The sequence below is a fragment of the Adiantum capillus-veneris genome, chromosome 5 (assembly GCF_014529385.1).
Source record: "Adiantum capillus-veneris isolate H3 chromosome 5, ASM1452938v2, whole genome shotgun sequence".
In the NCBI taxonomy this organism is placed as follows: Eukaryota; Viridiplantae; Streptophyta; class Polypodiopsida; order Polypodiales; family Pteridaceae; genus Adiantum; species Adiantum capillus-veneris.
The window spans coordinates 162,195,288-162,202,286 of NC_140935.1; the positions used below are offsets into that span (position 1 = coordinate 162,195,288).

General features: G+C 38.4%; 1 pseudogene; it reads left to right on the top strand.

Moving 5' to 3' along the window:
* Positions 1 to 4,156: 4,156 nt before the first annotated feature.
* LOC147458456 (uncharacterized) lies at positions 4,157 to 5,085 on the top strand (annotated as a pseudogene).
* The last annotated feature ends 1,914 nt before the right edge of the window (positions 5,086 to 6,999 follow it).

Below are 6,999 nucleotides of genomic sequence, written 5' to 3' on the forward strand. Positions count from 1 at the left end.
GAGTATACTACCAATTTATGTTTCTAGAATTCTAGTTCCCATGACCTTATATTGCAACTAGAGATTGATCTTTTGCCAAAGTATATTGCTATGAACAAAAACTTTGGAGTACCGCTAGTGTTTCAGTATTGTCTTGTCACTAAGTCCCTAAAACCTCACTACATGGGGTCGATTATCAAACATATTAAGTTTGTAATACATAATTGGTAATATTATCAGATTATGGTGCTTCCATGAGAGTCTCAACATGACACAACGTTGTTCTGCACCTCCCCCAACAGTACCGCCTACAACGAAAAACCTCTGTTTTTCTCTCTGCATTCTCCTCCATGCGCGGCCTTGCCTCGCAACTCACTGACTCTTGTTTAGCCTCAGCGAAGCCACAAACGTCAATCTGTTTGCATCTAAGCAAGCCATAGTCCCATGCCCGATTTCAGAGAGAGAGAGAGAGAGAGAGAGAGAGAGAGAGAGAGAGAGAGAGAGAGAGAGAGAGAGAGAGAGAGAGATTAGAGCAGGCATGTCTTTGCGTGACCTTGCTTGACTGTAAACTCTTGCAATTCGCCTACGTCCCACCACGCCTGTTGCTCAGTGGCATGGGAGCCCGTCCTCTTGTTGCTTTTGCGTCTGCGTGCACGCGCGCGTGCGCGCGCGCGCGCACACACACACACACACACACACACACACACAAAGATCGTCCCTGTGTGTTGACCTGACACTCCGGCTCGACGCTGCCCTTCCCGCCTGCCCTTCTTCCCTGCAAGAAAAACATGTTACGCTCTCCATTGACGGCAAACAGATCAGTGAGCGACACTATCTCCATCCTCATCTTGACACACACAGATACACACACACACACAGAGTTGTCATGTGTCAGCGAGCGATAAAGAGGGATTTTTTCTTACAGTGCGAAAGGCGTGCAAGGCGAGACTCTCTCTCTCTCTCTCTCCTCCATGTGGCCTCACCTCACTTTTTTCTCCTCCAAGGCATAAGAGGATCTATCTAGATTCTGCTTAAAACAATCGCTTTCAAAAATTGGGAGGTCCTACTGGTATGATGTTATCTCATTAATTTCAATACTTATTACTCATAATGCTAAGCTCCTATATATATATATATATATATATATGTCTCACTACTTGGACCAATTATCAAATATATTAAGATTGTAATGTAAAATCATAACCTTGAGCCCAATATTTAGCAATAATGTTCAAATTATATTACAAAATGATGATATAGATTATAGTACTATATTACCAGTTATAGGTTCCTAGCGATTCCTAAATTGATCTACTACATAGGTCAAGTGATATAACGTTAAGAAACTAGCTCCTAACGTGGAATGTCGATCATGATCTTGCAATTTATATGTGTTGCAAAAATTATCCTAACATAGAATGTCGATCATGATTTTACTTATCACATGATAGCAAGAACCATCGATGATACAACATAAAAGTTGTTTATGTGTGCTTGTCAGCTCTGAAGCCTTTATCACTTGAATATGTATATTATATCTCTTACATGATAATCATAACATCATAGCTCTCATAAATATAGCTCTCTTGGGGTCAATTACCAATTATATTAAGTTTGTAATACATAGTTGATATTATAAGATTATAATACATAGTAGATTATAATATTAAGATTATCTAATTTGTGTCTCCTATTGTATTTCTTATCTTAGGAGGTGTGAGATCTCATTAGTTTTTATGGTTATTACTCATAACGTTAAGCTCCTACAATCTCATTACTTTGGACTAATTATCAAATATATTAAGATTGTAATATATAATTGGTAATATAGATTCTAATATTATATTGCCAATATTTATATGTCTTAAGAGATTCCTATTTAGATCAATTGCATATAAAATTTTGAAATTTGAGTCGTATTTTATTGAATTTCCACAAACTATAGGGAATTTTTCCTATTTTCTTTGTACATGAAAATATGTTTTTGGCAAGCCTTGCAAGTTGCACAGGACCCACTGCACAGGGCATATTTGTGCCCTTATTTTCTATCGATAGGAAATATTGGTTTTGGACCTTAGCAAGCTCTACAAAGCCCCATTGTTAAAATAAAAGGGGCGAGTGCATTTTAACCTGCTGAAATTGTAAAATCTCGATGTGTGTGTGTGTGTGTGTGTGTGTGTGTGTGTGTGTGTGTGAGAGAGAGAGAGAGAGAGAGAGAGAGAGAGAGAGAGAGAGAGAGAGAGAGAGAGAGAGAGAGAGAGCTATAAGGACCCAACGCTGTGGGGATTAGCTGAACGTTGTGAAGCTAGCCAAGAAGGGCCTTGACCACTCTATACTACAAGATTTTCTCAGCTCATCAAATTGCATCAAGCAGGACCTCGAGAGCAAGACAATGTGAAGCTGGACTAGAGCCTAAACCAGGACGTGGTGCAAGCCACTCAAAGGTGTGGAAAATACCTCTTAAAATTGCTGCCATGTTACTACACTTTTACATATTTGGTTTAATTTGATACAAGCATGTTTTGTATTTGCTTTGCTCTATATATTATTCACAGATACTCAAGTAGTGGCTATAAATGATAGAAAACAATCTCTATAAATGGTAGAAAACAATAAAGACAACATTTAGAGACCACAACATTTCGAATGTTGCATTGTTAGTAGCTAGTAGATAGTAGGAAATGGAATACAAAATCACAAGTAGCTTGCTGATTCTGTCGTTTCCTTTGCATTGTCACAAGAGCTTTTGTAAGACTTGGATACTCTCTCCCTGCTCAATTCACTCATGCACATCTCAAGAGTATAAAGTCTCATTGTATGTCAAATTAGGTACCACCGACACTAAACAAATAATTCATTTGTGATCTTTGGCTGAGCTAAGCAAGTCATTTGCCTCACTCCCACAACTAATTGGATTGCCTGCTTCAACTCGGTCGAGCGCACGATATTCTTTAGTAAAAGGCTCTATGCTCAACCCGCACCTTGCCATTCCTCCTCTCAAATGATGGCACACCTCCCCTTTGTGAGCTCTTGGTGGCACCCATAGCGACCCCCGCAAGCTCCTTGGTGTCAATCCCCTCTCTTCATCTGCAATGGTAGGCCGAGCTCATTCCTGTTATGTCCATCCCTCCAAGTCAGTTCTCCCTTCTCATGCCCTCCTCAATAGCGGCTCTTGTGCAAGCGCCACTCCTTAGCCATGCAGCTCTGCTAGTTTTTTTCTTTAAGCTCCAGCCTAACCATTATATTTAAAAAAAACTTTGTTTGATCTTTGTTCCCATAGGCAGCCACCGCTTTGGGCTTCGGCCCGGGCCGCTCGATGGTTTGCCTATGTGAACTCCATTCAATGCATTCAATGTGGCCTTCAACAACTTTGGGGTTGCACTCACATTTCAAGGTTTTATGGACTATTAGGTACTATGGGAGAAGCAAACCATTTGTTGGGAGCTGGGACTTCAAGGCATAATATGTCTGAATGAGAATTGCATGATGATATTGAAAACTGTTTGGTGGATGTTCAATCAATATGCAATAATGTAGGTTATTTTTAAGATGCTCAAAGCTAAGGAGTGTCAACAATTCGTGTAGTGGTGTCTTTCGTACATCTTAAATGTTGTGGAAGAGATTTGTGAGGAGGATATACAAATAGGAATGCTCTTAGTAGACATTTCACGCATGTTCTTTGATTGCAGTAGACAAAAAGGATGGACAAAAAAATATAATGAAGTTTGTCACTCATTATTGCTAATGTGGCACATTTTATCCGAGGAGTACTATGGACCAAACTCCTCTCCTTTGGAGCATGTAGCAGGTATGTTTTTTTTTAAAGGTTGTCGTTTGTATCTAATTTGTTTCCGCGAAATATGTGAAGCGCTATGTTTTTCATATAGGAAATGGCGAGATCTTGGATGACATCATTTGTCATGGATCCCATGATGTTACATGGTTCTTTCTCATGAACGTAATGTTTCAAGATGCCTAAGTATTCATACGAATAACAAGTCAAATGGACTTTCTTATAGCAAATTTCACAATCACGTCTTATACACCCAAGTTTACAAGCAATTACACATTTGAAAGGATGGACTCATGAGTGCCTCAAGGGATATGCAACTTGTGCATTCATGCTTGGTTTTTGCCAGATGGTGTACAAAATGGATTGGGAGACTTATGCTATGATATGCATAAGAATTGCGTGTTTCACACCTCATCAGAGAGTAAGGCTAATGATGTATGGGATTATTGTCTATTCGCGGATCCTTGTCCATGTCAAACCATGATGCTAAGAAAAGGAGTACTTGTGGGTCCCAAGAGACCAAAGTTACTTGATCTCAGTGTCATGGAGAAAAAGGGGATGATAGAATTTTGGGCAAGAAAAGATGTACATACTTTTCTTCTTGATGAAATTCAACTAAGTGATCAATTTTAATCTAAGAAATTTATTAATAATGTAAAATTTACAGCTGGTGAGTTTGCTGTCTTCAAAAGGTCTTCAATGAGTGAAGAGCAAGAATGGATCTCTAGAGGATGTTTGAAGAAGATATTCATCCATGAGCAACGAGGAGATATCAACGTCTTTGCAGCATAGAGTGTTTACTTGACATCAAATATAGTAATGATGAGATATTTGGGATGCATGCCATTTAGAGATTTCAAAGAAGTAATTGTGGTCTCATCATTGATCTTATCACATACAACATATTTTTTTGGGCTATCTACATCTACTGATGACAAAGACGTTCTTTATGAGACAAGTGGCTTGGAAGTTTGCAAAAGACTTTTACTTCCTGAAAAGATAGGCTGCATTCCCCCATGGTTGGAGAAAGGTGACCTTGTCTTTGCAAAGCTGTCAGAAACATCAAATTGCAATGCCTTTGTAAGGGATATCAACACTAATCACAAAACGGCTCTTCTAGACTGAGTGGATGAGCACCATGGAGAAGCTTGGGTGGATTGGGAACATATGTATCTATTCGTGCAGGGTGTGCTAGTTTTTAAAACTTTTGCAAGGTATAGAACACATAGTATTTTGTTGTTGTAAGTGTATCAATCTTCGTGTCCTAACTAGTACTTTATTGTTTTACTCTTGTAGGTTGCTTAGACATGTAGTAGAATTAAGAAGACATCCTACACATTTCTAGTTTGTATTATGTGAATGCATTATTGTATTGAAAGCAAGATTCAATAGTTTGGAGGTCTTATTGTGTGAAAGGTTCTTTTGAGAATTGGGGGGGAGGGGGGGAAGGTAGATGGTTTGCATTGCATTTGATTTTTTATTTGTTTGTCAAACTTGAGGTAGGTTTGCATAGCTTGTATCTTTTGTAGAATTAGGAAAGATTTTCATAAGATGTTAAGTGATTTGCTTTCTTACAAGGACAGTCTATAATGATGTGCAATTTTGTTTTGGTTTTCCTGAAGATTGTGAATGTGATCACTCTTTGCTGACATATTCCTCTCTGGGATGTGAATGCATGCTTTTTTTGATCGATGATTGATGACCTTTAATGTTGACATTGCTATGAGCTACATTGTATGCTTGACAACAAGTATCATTCCATTCGAACTAGTCAAATATTTCATGTCTAATGCTTTGTTTCTTGAAACATTGAGAGTAGTTCCGAGACAAGAATGCTCTGCTCCTATGTGATCTTCATCAGTTCAAGTTTTTGAATTTATGAAGATTTTTTGTTATTTTAGAATACTCGTGTTATAAGAATATTGTAGTTGTTTTGGGTTGACATGATTTATTTTCTCCATAAGTTGTTTTGGGTTGACATGATTTATTTTCTCCATAAGTTAAAGATATGAAGGGGTGTTTTCTCTTAGAGCTAGGTGCAAGAAGTGGTAAATCATGCTAAGAGCTGAATTTGGCAATTGGTGTAAATCATGCTAAGAGTTGAATTTGGCAATTGGTGTAAATCATGCTAAGAGTTGAATTTGGTAATTGGTGTGTAAAAATGTTGATTCAATCGAATAAGTGTTGACAAATAGGTAATGCTTATCTTGGGAAGTGAAAATCATGCTAAGATATAAATTTGTCAATTGGTGTTTGTACAAATTTTGTTGCAATCAAATAAGTGTTGACGAATAGGTATGCTTATCTTGGAAGTAAAAGATTTGAAAATTGGGCAGCCATGAATGTGGATGCTGTTTTTTCCAACGATGGGAAAAAAAATTCTCAAGACTTTTCTGATAAGGGATGTGTGACAGAAACTTGGATAAAAGTCCAAGGTAAGATTTTTAAGTGAGAGTTGCTAAAACTCCTTGTGCTAGATTAACTAGATCTCTGACTGCCTTGTCATTCGATCCTCGACACTAACGTCTGGATCTCAAGGCATTGGAGGGTTCAACAAATTTGGATATCGAGGTTGCTCATGAGATTTGAACCCGGGCAAGCACCATGCAAGGCTTGTGACCTATCCAACCCTCCCATGTGCATATGGTGCCCATGGTGGGAACAAATGCATGATAAATAAACTCGGACAAGGGCAAAAGTAAACTAGGACAAAAAAGGTAAAGTCGAACACACTGAGTAAAATGGGACAATCAAGCTGACCTTGCATCACATGCCTCGTTCCCTACCGTAGATCCCATCGTGGGGTTTTCATTAAAGACCATGTGCCCTTCAGCCTTGAGGTCAGCCAATGGTGGTTTGGAGGTCCTTGTCTAGGGTGGCTCTTGTGTTTGCCGTCTTTCCTCTTGATTTGAACTCTTGAAAACTTTGGCTCATTTCGAGCAAGGCTTCTATAGCAATTTAGTTTTGGCTATGAATACAATATCACTCACAATTTGCGAGTATTGCAATGAAAAAAAGATTTTAATTTTTTTCGATGCAAGCAATGAGATTCAAATGAAAGAATCTCACTCTTCTAAAAAAGGGCTCCAATTGAGCTAGAAATGACCATTTAAAAGGTTTTTGGAACATGCCACCAAATAAACTTTGAAAGTTTCAACAAGCTATTACAAAGCTGGACTTGCCTTGAGCACTCTAAGGCCCTCCGAAGTTTGTTAGATTTTTGAAGA